The sequence below is a fragment of the Onychostruthus taczanowskii genome, unplaced genomic scaffold, assembly GCF_017590055.1.
Source record: "Onychostruthus taczanowskii isolate IOZ18803 unplaced genomic scaffold, ASM1759005v1 scaffold107, whole genome shotgun sequence".
Classification (NCBI taxonomy): domain Eukaryota; kingdom Metazoa; phylum Chordata; class Aves; order Passeriformes; family Passeridae; genus Onychostruthus; species Onychostruthus taczanowskii.
The window spans coordinates 1,097,430-1,124,989 of record NW_024497297.1 but is presented as its reverse complement, the minus strand read 5'-3'; positions in this window follow the sequence as shown (position 1 = coordinate 1,124,989).

Genomic DNA, 27,560 nt, shown 5'->3' with positions numbered 1-27,560 from the left:
GGAGAAGTAGAGTAAAAAGAGGCAGAATTTTTAACCCTTTATGAAATGTCAAAGTTAAAAGTTATTTGTGAGTTGAGGTGTTATTTATGAATTGTTATTTAAATATTTATTAGAAACCATTTAAAATTTCTGGTGTTTCTCATTACAGAGCTAAAAACCAAAGATCCTGAAGAATAGAGCACCCCCCACTCACTTAGCAATCAGGTTCTAAAAAAAGAAACATACAAGTCAATACAAGAACAGAAGTGAGTCACTGCAAAACAAAGTAACCAGTAGTCCCCCCTCTTTCTGCCGAAAGGCCAGGTCATCACTCAGGCCATTCCACTGCCACAGCAGCTGTTCAATGACCTGGATCTTTCAGTCTATTGCACTGAGGTGGAGAGACAAGCCCCTCATTTGGTGAGGAGAGGACAAGCCTCTCATTTGGTGCGGCCTTAAGAATGGGGGGCACTCAATCCAGCTCCAAGGGATGATGGACACAGTGGGGGATGTGACGGTCATTCCCCTGCACAAAAGGCTGTCACATTGGGAGCTGCAAGACCTGGCGAGTAAGGTACGAGGTGTAGGGGGGATCCAAATGGCAAAACAATTGAAGAGCATTGTACAAACTGAGAGACCTGATGGGCAATTGGCTGCTGTATGCCCATTCATTTTGAATTTGAAGTTCACCCTTCCCCTTCACCTCTCCATGGGGAAGAGATGCCACGTCCCAGTGGGGAGTCAGGCTCAAAATCCCAAAGACTCCCCAGGTTTTTTAGGTGTGGTCACTGAAGAAGAGCACCCTACCCATAAATTAAATTGGCTCACAGAAACACCTGTCTGGGTAGATCAGTAAACAAAGTAAACAAAAATTAAGTGCGCTCACTCAGCTAGTGGAGGAACAATTGGCCAAAGGTAACATCGTTGAGACAAACAACCCTTGGAATTCCCCAGTGTTTGTCATCAAGAAGTCGGGAAGGACAAGTGGCGTCTCCTCCATGATCTGAGAAAAAGGACATGGGGTCTCTCCAATGAGGGATGCCATCTCCTTCAATGCTTCCCCAAAATTGGCAATTGACTGTAATTGATATTAAGGATTTTTTTTTTTTCAAATTTCCCTACACCTGGCTGATGCCCCGCGTTTTGCATTCTCAGTTCACTCCATCAACCGAGAAGTTCCTATGAAGCGGTACCACTGGCCTGTTCTTCCACAAGGAATGAAGAACTCCCCTACCATCTTCCAGTGGTACATCACCAAAATCCTGTCCCCAGTGCATGCCAGAGTGGGGAGTGCATCATCTGTCACTATATGGATGATGTACTGGTGTGTGCCCCTGACCACGATGTACTTACCAGGGTTCTTGATGATGCTATTATTGCTTTGTCAGCAGCAGGACTTGAGGTGCAGTAAGAAAAGGTGCAGAGCTGCCACCTTGGAGGTATCTGAGCCTTGAGATCACCAACCGGACATAACACCTCAGAGGCTGGTGATCAATGGTAAGTCCAAAACCTTACCACCAATCTCCACCAATTGTGTGGATCTTTGAACTGGGTCAGGCCTGGCTGGGGCTCACCATGGGGGATTTATCTCCTCTTTTCAACTTATTAAACGCCGGGGAGGAGATGGATGGCCCAAGGGCTTTGACCCAGGAGGCAGGGGCTGCATTGGACAAGGTCCAGCTGGTACTGTCAAACTGGCAGGCCCACTGCTACCGGCCAGAGCTTCCATTTAACTTCATCATCATGGGGAAACTGCCACACCTGTATGGGCTGGTATTTCAGTGGGACAAAGGTCAGAAGGACCCCCTGTTAATCATAGAGTGGGTGTTCCGTGGCCACCAACTGTCCAAGAGTATCACACAGCCACAGGAGCTGATGGCCCAGCTAATCAGCAAGGCCAGAGCATGCATGAGATTGTTGGCAGGGTGCAATTTTGCATGCATTCATGTACCCATCAAGCTGTCCACTGGGAAGTTAACCAAAGAGACACTGGAACAACTATTAAGAGAAAATGAAAAGCTACAATTCACTCTAAATAGTTACCCCAGAAAATTGTCAATCCACCATCTGGGCCACAAATTATTTAACATCTAATTTAATCTGGTCCCAAAAGACAAACAAAGTCGTAAGCCTCTCAAGGCCTCGACAGTTTTCACTGACAAATCCCAAGGTTCTCACAAGTCAGTAATGACTTGGAAGGACCCCCAAACTCAATGGTGGGAAACTAATGTTAAGATCGTTGAGGGCTCCCTTCAAGTAGCTGAGTTGGACGCAGTCATCAGGGTCTTTGAAAGATTTTCAGAACCAATCAACATTGTCACTGATTCATGTTACGTGGCAGGGTTAGTATCTAGGGCAGAACATGCAGTACTGAGAAAGGTGTCTAACCCAGTGATTTACAGGTTGCTCTCAAAACTTGTACAGCTGGTTTTCCACTGAGAGCAACCATTCTAATGCATGTAAGATTGCACACAGATCTGCCTGGATTCATCGCAGAAGGGAATCAGAGAGCTGGTGCCCTGGCCACTCTGCTGCAGCTGGCTGGCCAAGGAAACATCTTCTATCAGGCCAAACTTAGCCATCAGCAATTCCAGAACATGCCTGGTCTGGTCTGTCAGTTCCATCTTAGGCATGACCAGGCCAGAGCAGTCGTGGCCACATGCCCGAACTGCCAGGAGTCCTCACTACCATCCATGGGGGTCGGGGTGAACCCCAGAGAACGCCAAAGCTGTGAGCTGTGGCAGACAGATATCACCCACATTCCCCAGTTTGGAAGGCTCAAATATGTGGATGTGTCGGTGGATACCTTCTCCAGTGCAGTCCATGCCTCTGCCCACAAGAGGGAGAAGGCCAGTGATGCGCAAAAACACCTGGTGCAAGCCTTCTCCACCCTGGGGATCCCTCAGGTGATAACGACCGACAATGGGCCAGCCTATACCTCCAAGGCATTCAGTAATTTCCTGCAGGAATGGGGGGTTGAACATCGGATGGGGATTCCATACTCCCACACCGGCCAAGCAATAATAGGAACAACGCATCAGACCCTGAAGAAGACATTGGAACACTAAACGGATGAAGACCATTTCCCCACATGTCAGGCTCTCAAAAGCACTGTTCACTAACTTTCATCAACTTTCTGAACTGCTCTTTTGAGAACCTGAACCCGCCAATATTGAGGCACTTCAATCAGAACAAGATGTTAGAGTTTAAAGAGCATCCATCAGTCCTGGTAAGGGACCCAGAGACCCTGGGGCCTTTTGAGCTGGTGACCTGGGGGTGTGGATACACTTGCAGACGTATCTGTGGCATCCAACAGGAAAAGACACAAGGGAGAGGAGGAACCATGAACTTTGTGTTTTCCTTATGTCAGAATTATTGTTTGAAGATTTATGTTAAGTTTTCTTATATGTTGTAAGAAATGGGCCAGGACACCAGCTCCTCTGAAAAGGCCTTTATAAGACAGCTCTGGATGGGGAGCCCAAGGGGTTGCGCACACTGCCGCTGCTCCCACTGGACAACGCTGAGGAGGAGGTGCACAGCTTTGTCTCCTGGCAGAGCTGGGGCTTCTGTCCTCACGAGAGTCCCTAGGAAGGCGTTTGTTGGCTTATGGTCTAGGGGTCTCATTTAGACTGAGTGCTGTCAAAGTTACGGTGACAGAACAGAACCCGGCTCTAGTTGATGGTATATGATTTTCTGCGGTTCTGCTGGGCTAGAGTTACAGTTTTTACTCTTTTATGCTGGTTTGTTGTTTTGGGGGTCTGAATTGCACCAAAGGCCCCTCATTTGCATGTGGTTTGTGTGCAAGTTCTTTTGGGAGCAGCCAAAGGGCTATGGACACAGGGTAAGTGATGGGAAGGAATACAAATATAGGATCAGCAGAACATGTCTTAACTTTTCAAGGGATATTAACACTTAACAATGACAACAAAAGGTAAGTTTAGAATTTCAACATTTAACATTCAATAGCAAACTAACATTTTAATTAAGAGCTTATCAGCACTTGATATTCAATAGTAATTTTAATCATAAATTTTAATCAAGAGTTGGTGTCTTTGGGGTTTTATTCTTTACATACATTGTTTCTCTTTCTTTAAGAGACATCCATCCCAGTCACCAAGATGTGGAGATACCTGTGGCTCCTGGTGCTGACAAGCCAGTCCCCCGAGGTGTGGATTATCCCACAGCCAAAGCAAAAAGTATGGATCACCCTCACCCGTGCACTCTAACAAGACCATCTATGCTTGGCTGCTGCAGATGATCTGATGTCAACCTGCCTGGTGGGGATTCCCCCTCTTCTTTTGATCAATACCCAGCCTGTCTCAAATCCATTACTTCAGAAGTTAATAAAAACCCTCCCCTCATTTTCAAATGTTATGTTCCCATTACAAACCCCTTACTTTTATGGTGTAAATAGACCTCTGAGTTGCCTGAGTTAGAAAAAGACCCCACTGAGTCTGAACTCCTCGGTTCGTTCATTGCGCCCTTTTGCATTCAGTTTATTTTTAAACCTCTCTACTACCCCGAATTTTACATTTCTGTTAAAGTCCCCAAAAAGGAATTTCAGGAAGCCAGATGGTGTAAAACCATTACCCACTTAAACATCCCATTGAGCAAGAATCAACAACTGCTCAAGCTGCCAAAGGGTACCTTTTTGATTTGTGGGGAAAGGGCTTGGGCTTGTCTTTTAGGAGGCCCGTGTACCATCGGACAGCTGTCCCTGTTTTCGCCAAACCTAACCCAAATTTTGAATTAGCAGTCCAAATTGGCCATCCAAAAACATAGTATCAAAGAATGTGATGAACACTGTGACTGAAATTGTACATTGGTCTCTTCCAAAAAGAGCTGCCATCTCTGCTTTTTTTACTGTAGGTGGCGGCAGCAAAAGCCCTAGGTGAACTGGGCCACCTAGAGTGCTGGGTGGCGAAACAGGTGAATTTAACATCAGCTTCTCTTAGTGACCTCCTTGAAGACGATGAAGCAATCAGGCAGACCACTCTGCAAAATTGGGCAGCCATAGACTTCCTCCTTTTGGTGCACGGGCACGGCTGCAAGGAATTTGAAGGACGCTGCAAGGAATTTGAAGGACTCTGCTGTTTCAATCTATCGGACAGGAGCCGAAATATCCACGCCTCCATCAGCAAGATGAAGGATATGGTCCATTCAATCAAAGAAGAGACTGGGCAGGATTAGTGCCCCCGCAGGATCACCAGAGTGTTCCCCACGGCTCACAACAGCCTGACCTCATCCCTTGGCCATCTCTGCTGGTGTAAAGCCGAGTCCTGCATGGGCCACCTGCAGTCTGGCAGAAGGGTGCCCGTGCCAGCCTCTCTGCTCGCCAGGCAGGGGCAGCAGCCGGCCGTGCTAGCTCTGCTTGCAGCCTGCTCCGAGTCACAGCGGCAGTGACAGCTTCATTGCCGGCACTGGCAACTCCCAGCTTTTGGCAAGCTAGTGATAGAAGCACAGACACCCTGGGAAGTGGCTCTGGGAGCTCTGCTGTCCTTCCCCTCCGAGGGAGCAGGGCCGCTGTCCCCTCAGAGCCCCTGGCTGTGATGGGAGCAGCTCGTGCAGCAGCCCACGGAACAACAGGCAAATGTTTCAGCAGTATAGAGAGGGGCTAAAAAGAGGAGTAAAAGGAAATTCTGCTCTGAAGGTCACCAAATCCCCCTGTGACTGCTTCCAAGTGAGATGTGACCTGCAGCGGCCCTGGGCACAGCATGTTGGGGTCTGGTGACTTAGGGTGTCAGTGCATGAAGCGTGCCCATGTTCCAGGTTCCTCTGAGCCCTCAGCAAAAGCCAGCACACACCTTCAGCCTGCACTCCTCAAGTGCAACAAGTTCTCCTGCTCTCTTTGGGCTTCAGGCTGCCCTCAAGTGTTGCTTTCAGCTGCCCCAATTGCAGTGTCCTGTGCCCATGCACTCTGCCCCCTCTTCCCACACACACTGATCCCTCAGGAGGGGCCTGCCTTGTGTCCCCTCCGCTCCCCAAACTGAGCTCCACAGCCCACAGTGCTGGCAAAGCACTCAGCCATAGCCCTTGGTGGCTGTGAGCTCACTGCCCCAGCAGCCCTGCAAGAGCCCCAGAGCTGCCACTCACTGCCTTCAGGTGTGCCAGAGCACATTCTGCAGTGGGCAGGATCAGCTCCTGAGCCTGCACTTCCCTGCCTTTGGGCCTTCCTGGGGAAAGGGGAAATCTGGCAGGGAGGGGACTGCAGGTCAAGGCCATGTGATCCCTCTTGGACAATCCACAGCGAGGACCGCGCAGCCCCTGCCTGCAGCATGGCATAGGCACGGCGACATGGGCACGGCCCTGTGGCAACCCAAGGAATTTCCTCCCCATGAACTGCTGCCAGACACGAGGCTGCTGTGAAACACCGGAGAGGCTGCTCTTGCAGCAGGGCAGCCCTGAGCAGGTGCAAAGGCAGAGCTCCACAGGGATGTCCCATCCCTACTTCCACAGGGATCAGTAGCAGAGCATTTGTAGGAGCACAGTGGGACCATAACTCCATCCCTACAAAGTCTCCAACCACTGGGGTGCATTTGTCAGCCCCGCAGGCATCTCTCTCAGAAGGATTTTTACTGGAAATTACTAAAATGGAAGGAGTTTTCACCCATTTTTCAAGTAAGCAGCACATCTGAGGCATCTGGCAGTGCCATGGCAGGCTAGGGCTGCTGCCAGTGTTTCAAGGCCTGGTGGCGGTGGGAGGGGAGGGGGGTCCACATTAACTCCTCCACCTTCCTTCTTCCCCACAGGCAGGGATTTGAGAGCAGCTCCTGCTTTTCTGGCCCCAATGCACTGAAGTTATCCTGAGTGATGCTGGCCTGGCTTCAGGTGACCGGGTGTGAAAAGGCTCGTTGAGGCAGCTGCCAAAACAGCCACACTTCAGCTGCTTTCCTGCTCGCTGGGTGGAAGGAAATGTGAAAAGCAGTGATGGATCAAACACAGCATGACATGAGGCAGCACCCTGAGTCAGGCTGAATCACACTGCCCCACACGCTGTGTGTGCAGGAGGGGAGAGCAGCCTTGGGATCCAGGGTTATTCTCCAGGCTCACTGAGGGCTGGCTGGGGGAGAGGGGCTGCAAAGGACAGGAGCAGTGGGAAGGGGCAGAAATAAACCCACTGCAGGGGTGGGAGGGATGGAGGTGTTTGACTCGGGTATTTAACTGCTTCAGTGGTGCAGTAAAGGATCAGTCAGATGCTTGGCTAAGTAATCATCTCAGGGGAACCACAGCAGGACTTGGGGTGGGGATTCAGCACAGAGCTGGTCACCCCCCAGCATCATTCCAAGCTTCCCTGGTTTCACCCCCATGATCCCAGTTGGGCTGGCAACAAGCATCACAACATAAACTGGAAAGTAACCTTGAGGCAGCAAGGCAGCAAGGAGGCAGCTGGGAGGCTCCCTGTGTCTGCCAGCAGCTCACCAGACCTTCCGACAGGGCAAGTGGCAGAGCCCTGTCACTCAGCAAGGATGCAGGAGACCAGAGGGAGCACAAACCACATCCCACCCCTCCACGACTGCAGCTGCCTTAACAAGGATACAAGGTGTCTCCAGGAACCATAATAATGAGGGCAATTGGTGCAGTACAAATGAAAATTTCCAAGGGTTGTACTCTGCACATTTTTTTACCCTGATCTGAAGCAGCTGAGGTACAAAGCCAGGGGTTTTGGGAAGGCTCTGAAGGCTGGTCCCAGCCCTGCTGAGGGAATAGGCTGGCTTGAAGGTCACCAAGCTGTGCCACGGTGGGGAGGTTGACAGGGTTCAGTCTTGCAGGCAGGAGAAGGCCCTGGGGACCCCTCTGTCAAGAGGTTGTGCATTGGCGCAAGTCTCCCTCTGCTTCTTGCTGGCCTGGGCTGGACCCACTTTCCCTGGCCCATGGAGGGGTTTTCCAGCACAGCCCGGCACTCTGCTCCGGCCTGGAGCCTCAGAGTAGGCGCATCCACTCTCCCACATACCCTGCAGCATCCCAGCACGAGCCCCAGACATCTCTGTTCCTGCCTCCCAAATGTTTCCCTTGTCAAGTGGCTTTGGAAGGATCCCGTGCCTCTGCTGCACAAATCTCTCCCTCCCTGCCGGCCCTCCTGTCCTCCCCATTCTGGTATTTGCAGAATCACCAAATTCACAGCTGTGAAACTCTGAGTGCTCCAGCCCATCACAGAGGTGTATCACGGTGTCCCCACACCCTCCCCTCTGAGCCGGCTCCTCACAGTGCCCATTCCCACTGTCCTCTCACCTGTGCTGGCCTCAGCTGCTCTCTGAGGTTCTGCCACCACCAAGAACCAGCACTTTCCATTCCCAACACAGCTCAGAGGATGCAAAACTCCCCAGCCAGTGTCTTTGTCTTTGGAGGAAGAGCATATCTTTCTGTTCTGGAAACAATAAGAACCACTTCACTGATCCATACCTGCTCTTCCTTTTGTTATTCTTCAGTAACCTGTCCTTCCTTTTGGAAACCTCGGAGCCGGGAGCCTCATCAGCTGCTCAGTGCACTTGCTTTGTGTTGGCTGTCTGAACACAGAGCCAGGAGAGAGAGAGGCGAGCAGCTCCTGGTGGATCAGCTGTTGCCAACACACGTGGCCCAAGCAGAGCCTGTGATTTATTTAATGTGTACAGTTACAATAATTTCATTTTGGAATCAGCCTCATGAGACAGGTGTGAACAAAAGGGTAACATTTGGAGGAGGAGAATTCCTGATTTGCGCTCAGACAGTAGATTCTGTCTTCTCCTTCTCTGCTACCTTGGCAATAACACAATGAGGGAGGAAAACAAAATCATTCACATTCCCAACTCCCTCCTCTTCAATAGCACTGACATATATTTTGAAGAGCCTCAGTGCAGGTTTTTACTGCAGAAAATAAAGAATGAATTGTGTTCCCCCCGACCAGCAGCAAGAGAACATCCTGACTGCCTCCAGCCTCAGCTGCTTACTTCCTGCTGAGCCTTCTGGCTTGGCCAAGCCACAGCACAAACACATCAGGCACCAGCCAACCCCTTCCTCGCTGAAGGAGGACACATCCCAGACCTCCACATCTTGAATTCCAGGAGCTCCTGCAGTGTCTGCTCAGCTGGACCAGGACTGCTGGAATGTCCCTCCCCCAGTGCAGCTCCCTGCAATGCCAAAGGCAGGCCAGGGTGGGCACAAGCAGCCAGAGCAGGCAGAGAGACAGCTTTTAACGCATTCAAATAGTGCTGCAGCCAATTATGAACTGTGAGAAACAACTGCTCATTTTAGAAGTTTCAAAGGTTTATTAAACCTTAACAAATACAACAAAGGACTGAATAAGGAAAACCAGCAGCGCCGGCAGCGTGACCAACCACCACAAACCCACCCACAACATGGCTGCTTTGCCTTTTAAACCCCTGGTGAGGCAGCCAACCCTGGCCCCTCCCAAAGCCTGTCAGTCAACTCTTCTTCACCGCCCATTGGTGGAGATCACTTTCGTGCAGCTTGATTGGAGGTCAGGTGCTTTGTGCCACGCCTCCCGGCAAGAAGCCCCTTCCCCCTGGCACACCGGGCACACGGAACCGCCCGCTGCTCCTCCCTCACACCTGCGGCTGTCGGCCGGCAGCTGCAGAGCGGGACAGGGGCCTGTGGGGAGAACAGAGCGTGTCCAGACATCAAACTACAATAACACAGCCGTGCATCAACACAACTTCTCGTAACATACACGCAATATGCATCCCTTAATTGCGAGAGCCAGTCATCACATTATCCATCTGTAACACAGACCCAGAGGCCTCACACGTGTTTTTCTCCTGCAGGAGAAGCCAGAGCCTCTGGGTGTCGTTAGCAAACGGCTGCAGGGCTGAGGGACAGCTCAGGGGCTGCGTCTGAGCTGCTGCTCCCAGGCTCTCCCTTCCCTCAGCAGGATCTGGCTCTGGGGAGGCTGTGGGGACAGAGCTGCCTGCCATGGTCACAGCCCCTCATGAGGCTGCTCTGCTCGGTGACATCCCGATTGCCCTGCCGGGTGACAGCCCAATGGCCCTGCCGGGTGACAGCCCAATGGCCCTGCTGCACCCCTTGTTCTGCCTGTGACACCCAGCCAGGTCCAGGAGCAGCCCAAGGTTGGCCCCAAGCAGTGATGTCTCTGTGGGAACCCAGCCCCTCCATGAGCCTGGGGACAGCACAGACACCCCTGTGCAGCCTGTGGGAGCCCTACTCAAGCCAGCCAAAGAGGAGGCGTCTGTGTCCTCTGGTGCCCTGGGCTGGGCTTTTCCTGCTCTCAGCATGCTACAGAGAGCTCCAGGGCCCCCTGAGAGCTCCCCACAGCACTGCCCATCCAACTGCACCAGCATCTGCTGTCTGGGTGTATTGTTAGAGCAAATGAAGAAACAAGGACACACAAACCACGATTCACTCAAACTCATGCAGTAGATTGGGGTGAATTCTGCCCTGAGGTGTGTTCTCCTTGGATCATGTCACTCATTTTTCAGTCCATCAGCCCTGTGTGTTTTGCAGCCTTTCAGATGCTCCCCTGACCCGCAGTGAGGGAATCCAGCTGTATCCAGGGCTCACATGGATGCTTCACTCCTTGCTGGGGGCCATGAGCTCCATCCCTAACCTGAGCCACAGTTTGGCCTCTTCCAGACCAAAACTCTCCGCTCCTTGAAGCCAGGAACCTGTGTCCTTGTGTGAGGAGGATCAGGAAAAGACAAGGTGGGGAAAAATACGAGCGGTGAGCTCAGCACCAAGTGCGTGATTTCCACAGAGGCCCCTCAGATGCTTCCAATCCTGGTGTTTTTGGAGGGAGGGCATAGTTTCGAGTATTGATTCAAATGACCTCCACTATTAATCTTTGCAAGGAATTTTTTTTTTTTTTATTCCTCCAAGAGAACAGGCAATTTTAGCCACGGCATCATCCTGGGGAGAGAAAAGGGACGTGGACAGCTTTGAAGGCACCCACCTCAAAGCCCAAGTTATTCTCCCTGCTTTTCCCTCACCACCTCAGCAGCAAGAACACATAAATTGTGTGTCATAGCTGCCTTTTCATCTGTCCCAGGAGTTATAGACTGCACACATAAGACAATTCGTGTTCCTCTGCATAATGAGGTGAGTTTTATAAATCATAAATCTTCACTTAATATGCAGGTGGTGTTTGCTGCCAGGTTTAGGAAAACTGATGTAGTTGCCAAGTTCATGAATGTCATAAATCATTCATGCTAAGGTAGTCTGCAATTGCTCAGTCCTTTGAGACAGACCAATTTCAAGGTGGTTGTTTAACACACAAACACGATCTTCATTGATTGTTTATACAAACATATATTTTCATTAAGTTTTTCCTTCTTCATTTTTTTTTCTTTCTTTAGGTGCCGAGAGCAGTGCCCCAAAGAGTCCCCACTAGTGGCTTCTCTCCAGTTTCACAATTCCATCAGAAATCCATTTCCAAATGCATAAAAATCCATGGATTTGTAATAAAATGAGTCCCCTAAAGCTCAGAAAACAGCTTGGACATCTCCATAAATCTCGATGCATGTGATTAAAGAAAACACAGTGCAAGAGCGCGCCTCAATTCGTCACAGGGTCATTTTGGACATCCACTATTTTCTGCAAAATTGACATTAATTAAAGGTTTGCTGATCCCAGCAGGGTTTTCATCGCTGCTGTAGCTGCTGTGTGCACAGGAGCAGGTAATGCACTTCCCATGGGGAATACCCTGTGTGCTTCTGGATTTATCTGAGCCTACACACCCCGGAGCTGGCTGGGTGCTCTGCAGCCCCCTGGGATGTGCAGGATTCCGTGGGAAGTCTCTTGGGAAAGCAGCTTTCCTGGAGATGTGCAATTTTTAGCGGGGTGGAAAATCAGAGCTGTGTAAATCCTGCAGGTATCTGGGAAGAACCTTCCCCCAGTGCCAGTCCTAAGGGGCTGACCATGGACAGACCTGCCCAGGGCTGGTGACTGAGTCATCAAGCTCAGTCCTGGTGGGAGATGCTCCTCTTGGCCTCACATCTCCCAGCCCCAAATGTCCCCAGGAACTCTCAGCTTGTGACCTTTGTGCCTCATCTTCCCCTCCCACCACCTACTGGGCTTTGCACTTTGCTTTCTGGCTTTCTATGACATTATTTCTAGGCTGGTCTAACAACGTGAAAGCTCTGTCCTATCTTGCAGCGTTCATGGTCATACAGGGAGGGCTGTAACCTCCTCTGCAGAAGCAGGGATTGGATTATCAGAGCATTTCACTTCCCACCTGATTTACATCTTGGAGACATCCAAAAAACCAAGACACAATACTACTGGACAGAGTAGTAAATCAAAAAATGCTCAGGCTCAAACTCACCCAGCACTTGAGAGGGTATGATATTGAACTTCACATTAATTTTGAGTGGATCTGAGAAAATTGCGTAGGTGGGGAAAGGCAGAGAATTTTGACTGCTGTTCTGTCTTCCATCATCCTCTTCCAGCATAATTAACTCATCACAAATAATTTAGGCACTGAGTTCTTTCTCTTCATTTTCCCTGTGATCAGCCAACAAGCGCTGAAGTTTCTCAAGTTTATTCCTTGTTTCAATCTACTCACTGAATCATTGTTGCTGTTAACTCCCTGAAGGGAGGAGGAGGCTGTTCCTCAGCATCTCACTGTGTGTGCCAGCCAGAGCTGGAGATCTGGGCCAGACTGGTTAGTTCTGGTCAGATCTGGAGTTTGCTCCTTTGATTTGATGAGCATGAGACCTAGAAAAGACTCTTAGAGGAAAAGATTACTTAAAATTTGACTTGCCACTAATGTGGCATTGGATTGGCTCCCAGCCTGCCTTGAGATTTCTGTGATGTCAGTGTTACTCTTCCCAATTCTCCTCTGATCTTATGGTTCTCAGACTGGTGTAGCATCCTGGTTCCCTTACACTCCTGCATGCAGACCAGTTCTCCAGGATATGATTGAGAACTCAGCCCTGGGCATCAGCGCAGCCAAAGGGAACACCCCCTCCATTCCAGCAGCTCCAAGGTTTCCACCTCCTTGTTGTGAGGTGCCCTTCAGAGAAGCATCATTCTCACCGGAGTGGCAGCTGATGCTTCTCACTAATTCAGAGCTGAGATAAAACCTCGGGGAAGCTGCAGAGCTGCAGGACCTTCACGGCCATAACTCTTCCCTCTGCAAGTATTTATGTTCTCAAGACTGATTAAGCTGGGCTTGAGCCATACCTCACACTCCTTGAGGGGCTCTCCTCCTGCAGAGGGTGACATCTCCTGGGAGCAGCAGTCAGGGATGCGGGATGTCATGGAGTGAAAGCTGAGAGCCCACCAGGAATGATCTGAGGTGAAACCTGGCAAAATCCCATCTGAAAAGGGAAGGAGCTTTTGGGGTGGTTTCTCTAAGGATATGGAGCGGGGACTCAAATCTTCCTTTGATTTTTCCTCCCGGTCACAAACTAAAGACAGGGAAGATATTTCTGTGGAAAACACCACTGCTGGATATGTCACCTCTCACTCAGGATATCCCTCAGGGACAGGACAGGGCAACAACAAAATGCAGCTAGAATTGTGGAAAAGGAGAGGAAAGAGAAAAAGAAAGTCAAATGAAAATAGGGAAGAGAAGAGCTGCAGGGTCCTGCTCCCTCAGGTCCCTGCTGCCAAGGCAGCGTCTAGGCAGGCACAACAAACTGGCTGGGGCTGCCTCATGGGATGTGATTAAAAGGAAACTGCATTTTTCCCTCACACTTTGAGTTAAAGGGGAAACCTTCCTATAGCCTGGAGAGGCTGCTCACACTCAAGAGGGGCATGTGGGGCTTCCCTGGGTGCTGGCTTGGGTGGGTGGCTCCGAGGAACACTGCTGTGCCCAAAGGAATGGAGGTGCCAGGGATGGGCACCATGGGAGCCAGGCTGTGTCAGCCACAGGCAGCAGCGCTTCTCCTTTCCCTCTCATCCCTCTGTACATGTCCTACTTCTTCAAAGCTCCTGACCACCCCAGCTCCCGATTTCCCTCTCCTTTCTACAAAGTGTGACATTCCCACCATCTGTAAGGCTGCCAAACAAGTGACTTTGCATTTCCCTGCAGGGCTGCGCTTCGATTAAAAGCTTTTCTTGATGTTTTAACTTTCACCTTGCTTAATTGAAGTTTCCTTTCCCAGCCTCCTCCTCCTTTTTAATGAGAGGCTAAAATTCTGGTTAATGGTGTTTGCAATGGGCAGCACCAACCATGCTTCGGAGGGCAAAGGCTGCTCCTGGCCTGGGCGAGAGCCATGGAGCCTGGAGGAAAAGCCACTGGAAAAATATAGGATCCAGGCCACAGAACCAGTGATCCTGCCCTTTTACAAGCTCCTGGACTTCCTCACTCAGTACTTCAGCAGCAGCACTGCTCCTTTCCTTGCTGGAAAAGCAAGGACCCAAGTGATGGAGCCCGGGTGGGCACAACCAAGTGCTGCTCAGCCCAAATTTCCCTTTCTGGAGCACCACTGCAGCACTACCACCCCCAAATATTTTAGAAGCGTGGGCTGGGTTAAATGTAGTAAAAAAAAAAAAAAAAAAAGTTTAGAAACACTTCATAAAAATATTGAGCATTTCAGAAATTCTACAAGTCCTTTTGCAGGGGTGGGGATGATTTTTGGTGAATTACTCATGTTTTAAAGAGGATAATGTGTGTGAAACAAAGCACACCTTTATTTTACAGCCAGCCTGGGTTCAGGAGGTTCCCATTAGGTTCACCCAGAGCTGCTCACTGGTGAAACCCAGTTTTCTGAGGAAAGAAGGGATTGGAAGTTTCCAGGGAATTTCCCTTGTGCTGCTGGGAGCTGGGGAGGATGACAGAGCCATCACTGAGCTCTGCAGGCTGGTCCCTCCCCATCCCTGTCCTGGCCCAGCCCTGCTGGTTCCTGCCGGTGGCCCTGGGTTGCTGGGAATGGAGCAGCTCTGGACTGGGATGCACGGGAGCTTTTGGCGCTCGTTGCACAGGGTTTACTTGCTCCAAGGCTGATCCCTGCTGCAGGCACAGCCCTGTCTTCCTTCAGAAGGTCCCGCAGCTCCTCCCCAGAGCGGCTGATCTCGCTGAGCTGCTCCCGTCCAGGTGGTGCCAGATGTCCTTGAAACACGGCCAAGGGAAGGGACAAACGTCTACAAAATCACTCATCTTTCACTGTCCCATTTTATTTCTTCCCTCATGCTTGTAAAAGCTGGGACCCTCCTCGCCAGCTCTGCAGTAGTTTGAAACCTGAGCTGCTGCGCTGGAACGTTTCCACAACTTCAGGTGCAGCTTTTATTTCTGGCCTTGGAACAATGTAAGAATTTCTTTTGGTCGTCTCTAAAAATCATTCATTTGCAGCATTGCATTGCCTCACAGCGCCGTGGTGTGGGATTTGGGAGGGAAGAGCAGGAGCTGGAGCAGAAGGGCGGCTCGGAGCCCGTGCCGGAGCCTCGCAGATGGACGAGCAGACGCTGCCGGGGGGAGCCACAGGCTGGCGGGGAGGGAATCGGGGCCAGCAGGGCCGGGGGAGCGCAGGAGCTGCAGCCAGGAGCAGGATTTCCCAGCCCCGAGGGCTGGACAGTGCCCCAGGGAGCCAGCACAGGCAGCTCTTCCGTGCTAGCACAAAGCCAGGGGCGAGCTGGCTGGAGGAGCCCGGTCCCAGCTCATCAGAGGTGTGGGGATGTCAACATACTGCTCCAGTTTTGGGTAAATTCTGGAGGAGGTGCACGCATATTTTTGTAGACAATTATTTTGGTTAACAGAGAGAAAGTCAGTTTTATTGGGGCTTTTAGGAGGATGTCTGCCAGCATGAATAAATGAGTGCTTTCACCCAGCTCTGGGGACAGGCTGGGCATGGGGCTGGGGACACAAGTTCAGTGGGCTCAATGGACCACGTGCCCACCACCCCCTGCTCCATGGAGGCTCAAAGCCTGGCCATCACCAGAGCCACGGAGAAAAATGCTGGTTTTACCTTTTACAGATCATTTAACGCTCTAATGAGATGCCTTAAAAATACAAACGAGCCGCCTGATACGGCGGGATGCAAACCTGTCTCCATGGCAGTGATTTTCCTGAAGATGCTTTTCATCTCTGGCTGCTGGAAGCTTCGACGTAAAAATTTATCGTGCAGCCTCCCCTAATAAAATGGGATGGTTTTACTGTATTTTTTAATATAAATGTACATTTACTTGTGAATTATACCAAGAGGCGGGCGCTGGCTGTGGTCGAGCCTGCGACACTCAGCATAAATCACAGCTCCCTTGCAACTTCCCAGGACTGCGGACTTGTGCCTAAGGGTGTGAGTAACTTCTGTTGACTTCAGTGAAAGTTTCTGGTGTGCTGCCATGAGAGAATAGGTCCCCAGAGGCTCATTTAGTATTGATTAAAAGCAGGAGACTGATAGCACCGGGCACACGGTGCAGCCAAGCGCTGTGCTTCCCCTGTGCCGCTGCCTTGCCTCGGAGCCCGGCCCTGCTGCTCCTGGGAGCCCCAGAGCTCTCTGAAATGCATCTTGTTTCTGACCCAGAAAGTGCTTGTTTCAGCTGTAACAGCCCCAAACATGCCCACTGCCACCTCAGTGTCACCTCAGTGTCACCCCAGCTGCCCTGCGCTCGTCCCCATGTGCCCACCACAGGCTGCCCGTTCTCGCTGCCTTCCCGGGAATATCCCACCCTCTGCCTGACTTCCAGCAGCTCCTGGGGCTGCCTCAGCAGCTGTGCAAGGCACGGAAAGAGAGGACAGGGGTTTAGGGGGTCACAGCTCCCACTGCTCACGGCAGCCCCAGCCTGGCTGTTCGTTTCTTGGCCAGCATGTCCTGGGGGAGGCGGGGGCTCAGCAGAGCCCCTGAGCCCGTGGCTAGGGCATCAGGTGATGGAGCAGCTGCCTTTGATGTGATGGAGCTTAACGAGCAGCAAGCAGTGCGGGAGCTCGGGAGCTGCACCATCAGCACGATCAGCCGAGCTCTCCGGGGAAAGGGCTGTGCCCGGGAGATGGGGAGATGACTGGTGATGGAGGAGTAGCAGATGGTGTCTCTCAAGGAGAACGCTGGGACAGTAATTACAAGAGACAAGAGGAGAGCTGCTGGCTCACGCACAAGAATTTGTCCAAGCGATCATGGGAAGCACAAGTCTCTCCAGAGAGCGCCATGGGGGAGGAAGAGTTTTGCCAGCAGCTCCCAGTGCTGCTGCCAGGTCCTCCCCACCTCTCCAAGGGGGCACGGATGTGTCTGTGACTCCCTATTCCCAGAACAGCCATGGGTTTCTGTGCTTCAAACTCATTTTTGCTTCCTCCCACTCTGCCTTGTCCACAGGGCATCCCAAACACCATCCTGCCTGTCCCAACTTCCCAACAGGTCTGAGGCAAAGGCATGCCTATGGTTCTTGTGTGGGAGAGCTGTGCCAGGAGGGATGGGCTGAGAGCATCACTTCCCAGCCCTGCTCAGGAAAGGTTTAAAAGCAGAACAGAGCTCACAGGCTGCAAGCACTTTCTCTCCTTTTGCTCAGCTGTGATTTTACGCCCTATTGCCCCTCTACCCCATGCCCTCATTTTTTCTACTCTACCATGACTCCCGATTCCCCTCGGGAAAGTTCCCTGCCAGCCAGAGCAGTTCGGGAGGAGTTGAATTAGCGCTGTTGTCCCTCGCTGTCCCTCCCCGCGCTCGCCCGTGTCCCTGTCCCGGGAAGCGGAGGGTGAGGAGGGCTGTGCCTGCCCGGGGTGCTGTCACTGGAGGGATCCCCCGCCCGTACGTCCTCGTGGATGCTTTAGCTCTGCAATGCAGCCTGAGCAGAGGCCGGGACCTGCAGGTGACAAGGAAATCGAGGCTAATTAGGACTACTAATTAGATCTCAGCTGAAACCCCGCCTTTGCCGTGTGCCCGTGGGCTGTGTTGCGGGATGGGTCTCTCCTGCTCCGGAGGGTTCCCCTGCCGGTGCCGCCCCATCGGCAGCGTCGCAGGCGCCAAAAAGAATAATAATTTGTAAAAAAGGCACTTGGCAAGACGGAAGGGTTTCACGTCCTGCTGTCGCTGAGTTGGGAGAGCCGCAGCCCCAGCACCGAGGGCACGGAGCCAGGAATATCCAAGGGAGATCTATTTCACCTCCCATTGATCCAGCTCAGGGAGCAGCTCCCGGGGGTTGGGATGGCTTCGGGCACGGTGGGGATAGCCCAGCGATCTCCTCCTCCATCTCCTGCCAAAGTGGGGCCAGCAGTGGTCTGGAGGGAGCCCCTGCCAGGGCACCCTCACCTTGGGACTTTGCAGGGAGCAGAGGTGGGATTTCATTTCTGCACACTTTTCCAAAGGGCTCTGCAGGACGTCTGCCCAACTGAGACACCAAAACCTTTCCCCATCCCCCCCGTGGCAGAGGAGCAGCAGTGCCCAGGTCCCAGGGACAGCTCCTGGTCCAGGGCAGCCGGCAGTACAGCTCCAGCTTTGTGCTCAACGTCCCTGTCCTGTTCCCGCAGCAGCGAGCCCTCAGATCATCCCCTGCTCTGGAAGGGTGCTCAGCACCCACATCCATTCCCTTCTGGCACTGGGGAACTGCCTACCTCCCCTCACAGTGGGGTTTAAATGAAACCCCCCAGGATTCCAGAGCACAGCCCCGTGTCCAGCAGCACTCTGGGGTGTGCCTGGCATTGTGTGGACGTGGGGCTGTGCCACGGATCTGCTGAGGGCACGGGGGGAGTCACGCACACATTTGATTTGTTGCTGTCCCCACCAGGGCTGGTCTTAGTGCCCAGAACAGACACTCCCCAGGGCAATTTCTGTGGTGGTAGGGAGCTCGGTGTGGAGTTAGAGCTGTCAGGTGCAGTCACAGGATGGAGGGAAGGGATGCCAGAGGTGGGACAATGCAAACTTCAAAGCAACAAAGCAAAGGCAAGGTCCTACAGCTGGGTCAGAGCAACCCCAAACATGTACAGGGAGCATCTGTAACGCCGGGTGTCTGATCAGGTTTTCCCATTTGGTTCCCTCCATGCATCACTATCACCTTTGTTTTTCTGACTGAGGGTGGACTCTGAGACCCCACCTGCAGAGCTGCCCCAGCCTTGGGGCCCAGCACAGGAAGGATCTGGAGCTGCTGGAGCCAGACCACAGGAGGTACCAGGATAAGCAGGGGATTAGAACACCTCCCCTTTCAAAGACAGGCTGAGAAAGCTGGGGCTGTTCACCCTGGGGAAGAGAAGGTTGTGTGGAGCCCTCACAGCATCTTCCAGAGTCTGAAGGGGCTGCAGGGAAGACAGAGAGGAACTGAAGTGACAGAACAAGGGGGAATGGGTTAAAACTTAAAGAAGGGAAATTTAGATTAGATGTTTGGAAGAAATTCCTCCCTGTGAGGGTGGGGAGGCCCTGGTACAGGTTGCCCAGAGCAGCTGTGGCTGCCCCATTCCTGAAAGTGCCCAAGGCCAGGTTGGACAGGGCTTGGAGCAACCTGGGACAGTGGCAGGTATACCTGCCTGTGTCAGGGGGTGGAATGAGATGATTTTCAAGGTGCTTTTCAACACAAACCATTCCATAAGTCTAACACCATTCGCCATTTCCATCAGCACCCCCCACCAGCAGCACCAGGGCAGGCAGCACAGCCCTGATTTACTGCCACACTTAAACCTGTGCCTAAGTTTAAGTGTACAAGTAGATCCATCGACTTCAGTGGTTTAAGGTTCGACATGTTGCAGAACAAGGACCTACATTATTCATTGGAAACCCCAGGTAATGCATTCTTAGAAAATAACTACCAAACTCCACAAATCCCTGCTGAAAGGACATCCTAAAGCCCTGCCTGGATAGAGAGATTAGCTGGGATTGCTTTGTAAGCACCGCACATACATACATACAGATATATGTATTTCTCTGCTAGGTGCTGCAATTCAGACTTGCCACGATCCCAGCTCTGCCTGCCTGGCAGGAGACGGGAGAGGGGCCACAGCAGCCAGCAAAGCAGCACAGCCCAGACCAGCCCTCCCCACAAAGCAGCCAGGGAGGGGACGATGCAATTAAGCAAACTAATTGAAGTGCAAATGTAGGTGCTTATAGCACAGACTGCCAGGCAGCATCGGCCATAACCGCAGCCACAGCTCAGCTCTCTCATTGCAATATCAAAATGATATAATGCCATGTCGAGTTAAGGCACGAGCATAAAATGCTGCAAGCAGAGCATTTTATGTCCTTTATTCTGTTCTAGAGACCCCCTGGGAGGAGCAGAGCCAGCCCTGGGGTGCAGAGCCAGGTACTTGGGCAGGTGAGCAGAGCCAGCCCTGCTGCAGCCCAGCAGAGTAGAAGCCAAGCCTGGCACCCTGGCCACAAAGCAGGGCTGGTGAGGCACAAATCCAGGAGCCCAGCTTAAATCCCTGAAATCCCTTATCCTCCCAGGATGAGAGGGAGGTCCCCAATGAGGCTGCTCCCACTTCCTCAGCACCCCCTGCCCCAGCAGTAGCAGCCCTGGGCACGGCTGTGCCACCTCAGGACATGCATTAAACCCCCCTCTTGCCCCAGGATGGGAAATATATTCCCTCCAGGATGGACTTTGGGTGTCTGGGAGGGAAAGCAGCTATGTCATGGCAGGATACACCCCATTTGTGAGGAACGGAGCAGGACACCCATGTTTGCAAGGACAGGCAAGAAGCACCCAAGGTTCTCCAGGTTGGCAGGAGCCACCCAAGGTTTTCCAGCTGTGGGGAGCAGCCTAGCAGGGGCAGGGCCAGCACCGCGCACACCTCACTGCTGGTGGCCGGGAGCTGCCTGGCAAGATGAGCTGAAACAACAAGGTTTGAGCCATTTCATAAAATGTAATGGAGAACTGTATCCCTGTTGTGCAATTCCAGCTGATAGTTGGAAAAATAAAAACCCCAGAACTCTGTCAGAAGGATCTCATTCTGCATTCAGCCTGATGAGCAGCAGGAGAAATCCCTGCTGCAGCCACGCGTGTTCCGTGGGGTCCCGTGGGATGTGCCATGCACTGTGCACCCTTCCCAAGCACCGTGCCATGTTTGTGCATGGGGGTGGCCCAGAGGTGCATGGATGGTGTCTGTGCCTGTCCCTGTGCCTGTCCCTGCCAAAAAACTGGGAGCAGGTGGAAGAGGGCCACAAGTGGGATGGATCCATCTTCCTCACCATGCTGCTGCTGGTGAGATTCCAGCAGTGGGAAGCAGGGAAAGCCAAATGTTATGGATCCCTCAACCACTGTTATTTGTCCCCTTGTGCATCGCTGGTATTTTGCATTAAAATATATGTTGTTAAATTTATGCCTTAATATATATATAGATGTGTAATATGGCTGAGTTACAGTTGCTGTGGGAACTATAACTTTCTGTTTTCCAAGGGGCTGTTATATGTCTTATTATGCTGTATCATCTGGAGGGTGGCTGGGAACAAGATTGCTGCTGTTAATCCTTCAGCACGGAGGGTGATTAGAGGCGGCCAAGCCGAGCTGTGAGCAGGGCTGTGCCTTCAGGTGGGCAGTGCCACTCGCCTGCTGACTCCACTGCTCTGGGCCAGGGGATCTGGGCAACAGCACGGTGTGAACCAGGTGTAACTCCGCTCCGTGAGCTGCTTTCCCACTGCACTGGAGCTCTGCTGGGCTCTGCGCTGGGGAGAAGCACAGTTGGGCTTGAACTGGGACCAGCCACGCTGCTGCCACCCCTCCCAGGTGACAAACAGCGTCAAGGTCCTGCTTTCTGCACAGCGGGAGCTGGGGCTGGGTTTGGGTGGGGCCCATCCCTGCCAGGCTGAGCCATCACTCTCCACCTGGGAGCTGGGAGCCAGGAGAAAGGCAGACCCCACACCCCTCCTGCTGCTGCCCGACCTCCATCCTGAACAGTTGGCATCGGTGGGATGTATCCAAGCCCTGCTCCCAGCAGGGACAGGGAGGGAAATGTCCACAGACAGCAGGGAAAACACCCGAAGGCCCTGCTGCCTGCCCTCCCAGTGCCTCAGTTTCCCCACCTGCAGAGGGGGAGGCTGAGCTCCCTTGTGTGGCTGCAGGGAAGTGGGGGCTGAGTTTGGCACCCCCTTATAAAGCATATCCCAAGCACTGTCCTGGGACTCCCAGTGCCCAGGGCATGCAGGGAGCTAGGTCCCTGTCCCCAGCACTCGTCCCATCCTTGGCACACATCCATCCATCTCAGGGAGCTGCATTTGCAGGAGCCCTGGCTGTGCCCAGCAGGACACAGCTCTGCACCTCACCTGCTGCACCTCAGGTGAGTTTCTCCTGCCCCTAAGTCCTATTTGGTGTGAGGTCCATACCCACAGCTCCATCTCTGCCTAGTCCTGCCCCACATCACCCACCATCTCCCCTGGCAGATTTTTCCATGGACACTGTCTGGGTTTGGGATTTGCACTGCCTAGTTTGATGCCACTTGCCTCTGCCCCTTGCCTGCATTTCTTCTGCCTGTTCCATCAGTTCTTCTCTCCCCCCACCCTCCCCCCATGTTATTTGTTGTAATTTGGTTTTCTGGCATCCTGCTTGGTTTTATTATTCTTGGCATTGCATCTTTGGGGATTTCACTCACATCATTTCAGCCCAAATTTGCGTTGACATCATTATGATTCTCCTCTTCACGCTGCCCACTCTTCCTGCGGAGCCGGCGCTGTCCCGATGCTCCCTGACAGGGTTTGGGGACAGCGCTCCCTGCCCTCATTCCAGGGTTTGCCTCCCGTGGCGTGCGGCTCCTCACGAGCACAGCTTGGCCTCGGGCGGGCTCAGCAGAGCCTGGTTCAGTGTTCCAGGGCTGAGATGGGGAAACATTTCCGAGCCTGTGACAGGAGCAGCTGCAGAGGCTGGGGCTGGCTGGAACAGGGAGCTGCCCCTGGCCTTGCCCCGACTGACTCAGCACCTCCTTTCTGCCCCATTTTCCTGGCCACAGGAATTCTGCTTCAGCATCCGAGGAGGAGAAGGAGCCACCTGCAGAGCTGCCCCAGCCCTGGCCCAGCACAGGGAGGAGCTGCAGCTGCTGGAGCCAGGCCAGAGGAGGCTCCAGGATGGGGAAAGGCATGGAGAGCTCTTCTGGGAGGAAAGGCTGGGATAGCTGGGAATGATCACCTGGAGAGGAGAAGCTTTGGGGTAATTTAATTGCAGCCTTCCAGTGCCTGAAAGGGCCGATGAGAAGGATGGAGGGACACTGTTTACAAAAGCCTTATTTACTACTGGTATCTCCCTCCTATGCTGGTTTGGCACATCCCTGTGTGTCCCTGCCCAGACAATTTGTGCTGTGTTTAACTGGGGTGTTTTCTCAGGGCTGGATGTTAGTGTTGGCAAGGAAGGTGCCAGGGAGCTCCTCAGGCTGCCCAAGCATGTGCAGCAGGTGAGGAGCAGAAGGAAAAACACCCTGCCTGTGGGGGACACTCCAACCAGCTTCTCTTTAAAGAGGAATCACATGGGAATTTGGATCTGTCCTTGTAATGACAGAAGCTGTTCCTGTCCATGGCAGTGAACTTCAGAGTTACCAGTCATAGAATCATAGAATCACAGCATGGCCTGGGGTGGAAGAGACCTTAAAGCCCATGCACTGCCACCCCCTGCCATGGGCAGGGACACCTTTCACTAGCCCAGGCTGTTTCAAATCTGTCCAACCTGGCCTTGGATACTTCCCAGGGATGGGGCAGCCACAGTTTCTCTGGATGCCAGTTCCTGGACTCTCTCCAGCAGCTGCAGCTCCTCCCTGTGCTGGGCCAGGGCTGGGGCAGCTCTGCAGGTGGGCTCTCACCTGAGCACAGGGCATAGGGGCAGGATCCCCCCTGCCCTGCTGCCCACGCTGGGGCTCAGCCCAGGGCTGGGGGTTCTGGGTTGGGTCAGGTCCAGCTCCCACCCCCAGTACCCTCAGGTTCTTCTCCCAGGGCTGCTCCAGCTGCTCATCCCAGCCTGGACTGGCCCCAGGTTGTCCCTAACCCCTCCTGCCAAGCACACCCTGCCAGCCTGAGCCCCCTGCGAGCACGAGCCAGGGATGGAGCTTCGTCCCCAGATCCAGCACTTGTGAACTTGGCTGGAGACACCAGATTTTACCCTCAGTCAGAAAAAAAAAAGGAGACGGAGGATGAATGGAGGGAGCCAAGAGGGAAAACATGCTGAGACACGCAGTGCCACAGGAGGAGCTCCAGTATGGCATGTCTGAGCAGAACAGCACGTCCCTGTCACACCCCATGTGCTGCAGCCAGCGCTGGGGAGCACAGGGATCTGGGCACGGCACCTAACGGGGAACTGAGAGCCCCCACTTCCTTCAGCACAGCCCAGATCCACATTTAGACTCTCTGGGAAATGCTGGCTGAAAGGAGGCTGGCACAAAATTTCCATTTGCAGTCACAGGGGTTTGGGGAAATCAATCTCTTTAGAGTCCTTTGGAAACCTCAGTCTGGTGGCTTTAAATATTTACTGTACTCCTGCACACCAGATGCCAAAATTGCAGGGTTCATTCTCCCAGGCAGCCCGTTGGTGCAGGCACTGTGAGGCTCCAAACCAGCCTGTGCAGGTGCTGATGAAAAACAGTCCTTAATATGATTGTGATTTACAGTTGAAAATCTCTGAAGTGCTTTTGAATTTGGGGAAAAAATCAGAAATCATTTTGGTGCCTGCAGAGCGTTAGAGTCCTTCATGGTGGCACAAGGGCAGCCCACGCCTCACCAGCTGTGCCCCCACCCCCTGCTGCACAGAGCAGCACCAGGAGTGCCCACCCAGGGTCACCCCCTGGTGCTTCTCTGGCTCGGGATGACTCAGCTGGGGGCTGGGAGGCAGAGGTGATGTTTGTCCTGCTGTGTGGGTAATGGCAGTGCCACTCAGAGGCTTTAACATGGCCAGAGGGAGCATTAGGAGTCTCTGGGATCCATAATTTTTTTCTCGTAACATAACAGCAGGTGACATCTATTTTTCCCCTTTTGAAGATGCCTCTGATGTCCCTGCCTGCTCCATGGAGAGCCCTTATTCAAACCCTGGAAATTCAACATGAGAGCACCTGAAAACCCTGCCAGGGCTCGGGCAGCAAACCCTGCTGGGCATGGCTCAGGATGGACAAGTCTCACCTGGAGCGGGGGGCTGGCTTTTGGCTCTGCAGGGAGCAGGGCCTTGCTTCAGGTGTCCCTCGGGTGTGGTCAGAGCCCCGGTGTGCTGCCCACCCCAGCAGGACACTGCTGCGGGGCATGGGACCCTGCTGCAGGACATGGGACACTGCTGCGTGACATGGGACACTGCTGTGGGCCATGGGACACTGCTGCAGGACATGGGACACTGCTGCGTGACATGGGACACTGCTGTGGGCCATGGGACACTGCTGCAGGACATGGGACACTGCTGCGTGACATGGGACACTGCTGTGGGCCATGGGACACTGCTGCAGGACATGGGACACTGCTGCGTGACATGGGACACTGCTGTGGGCCATGGGACACTGCTGCAGGACATGGGACACTGCTGCGTGACATGGGACACTGCTGTGGGCCATGGGACACTGCTGCAGGACATGGGACACTGCTGCGGGACATGGGGACGCTGCTGTGGGACATGGGACACTGCTGCAGGACATGGGGCACTGCTGCAGGACAAGGGGACATTGCTGTGGGACACAGGGATACTGTTACAGGACACGGGGACACTGCAGATGTTCCCAGTGGGGTGGGTGGGTTTGTGCCAGCTCTGGCCTGGAGCCAGAGGTTTGTTTAGCTGGGCCAGCACGGCCTCAGCTGCTGCCTGAGCAACCAGCCTGGGAATGTCCCCCGAGGGGACAGGGCTGCGAATGTCACCCAAGGGGACAGGGCTGGCATGTCCTGCGGTTTTCAGTGAAATGTGTATTCCTGGCCATCCGAAAGCCACTGTGGTGTTGCTGGGCAGCTCCTCGGCATCGTTGGGAACAACCAGCAGCTCCACCCCACAAGCAGCTCTCCAAACCCACTCCCTGTGCCCCAGTGCCCCAAATCACAGGGTCCCACCCAGTTCTGCAGCCACCCAGAGGCACCAAGATGGGCACACACAGTGGGACCATGAGTCAGTGACTGCTTTGTAACCCTGAGGTCACTCACACAGCTTGGGGGTAACTCACCCCCTTTGCACACAGGAGATCACAAGAACAGCACCCCTGGCCAGACCAGCCCTGCCAGCTGTCCTGGGGCTTTTGGTGGCAATGTCTGAGTCCAGGTGTTCATTGCTGAGTAGCCAGCTGCCCCCAGAAATGAGGCTCCCAGGTTGAAGCCTAAGGAAATGCCAGGACTTATTCAGCAGCCCTGAACTCCAGCAGGGTCACCTGGCCAGGACTTCCCACTTCAACTCATGGACTAACAACATTCTGCATAGTTTTTTCCTCCAGTGCCAACTGGGACCCACCAAGGTTCATTGTTGCTCTCCAGGGTATCATTTGCAGGAGATGCATGTGGGAAATACCAGAACCATGAAGTTACCGAATCACGGAGTGGTTTGGGTTGGAAGGGACATAAAGATTATCTCATTCTACCCCCTGCCATGGGCAGGGATACCTTTCATGAGCCTGGGTTGCTCCAAGCCCTGTCCAGCCTTGGAGACTTCCAGGGATGGGGCAGCCACAGCTTCTCTGGGCAATAAATCCACAGCAAACCCACTGGGGATGCTGCTGTTCATATCTCGAACAGGTTTGAAAGCTGGAAAAGAAGGAAGAACCAGAACATAACATAAACAGCTGGAGTGTAACACAGTGCCTGGTGGATTCAGCATGATGGGGGCTCAGTGACACAAACACAGGACCGCGCAAGGCTCTGACAGCTCCCACAGTCACTGAGATGCCCAAAAGCACCAGCTGAGCCACTCACTGACTCTGCTTCAAAGCCATCTTACTGATAAAAAGGGAAAGGGAAGATTAAAAACCCCTCAGCAGGAAAGCCCCAGCCTTGCTCAGCCTGGCTCTTCCAGCAGCGCTGAAGGAAGGGAGGTACTGTAACCCCAGAGCTCTGCTGGAGCCCTGCCCGTCCCCAGAACAGCTCACCACCACTTTCCCAGAACTCCAGGCAAGGGGCAGAGTAAGAACCAGACTGGCACAGGAGGTGGAGACACCAGGCATGGGTTCGAGCAGCTCCTGCCTCCAGAGATCTCCTGTGCCTTGGCTGTGCCCCGGCTGCAGAGAAGGGCACCCAGAATCCATGGGGATTCTCCAGGCTCATGCTGGGATTTGGGAGGGCATCACAGACCCAGAGACCTGCACCATGAGCTGCTGCAGTGTGGGGACAGGACCTGGGGCTGTGCCCTGCAGCCCCAGCAAAGGCAGAGCTTTTGTAGGGAGGATCTGAGTGAGCCCTGCTCTTCAGTCAGGGCCCTTGGGTCCAGAGAACCAGGAAAAAAATAACAGCTTTATAAAAGATTAATTAGGGACAATCCTAGCTCCTCTATAGCCAATAAGTTTTTCTATTAACTATTATCAAGGCTAGATTTTACCCAATGAGATTTCCTGTTAAAAAACAGTTTAATTAAAGTGGGTAGAAAGTCCTTGTAGGTCTCCCTGCTCCCACACCAACACCCCAGGCAGGCAAGTTCCAAACACACTCCCTTACAGGCCTGAAACAGGGATCAAGGGGAGATAAAAGGGACAGGGAGAGCCCAGGGGTTCAGCTTGAGGTGGAGCAGGGTGATGGCTCCTTCCCACAGAGCTCAGCATCCTCCCCAGCCCAACATCCCAGCCTGTTCCTTTACAAACATCCCCTGCTCCTTCAGATCCTGTCCTTGCTCTCCTCCAGTCCATCACCAGCTGTCCTCTCCCA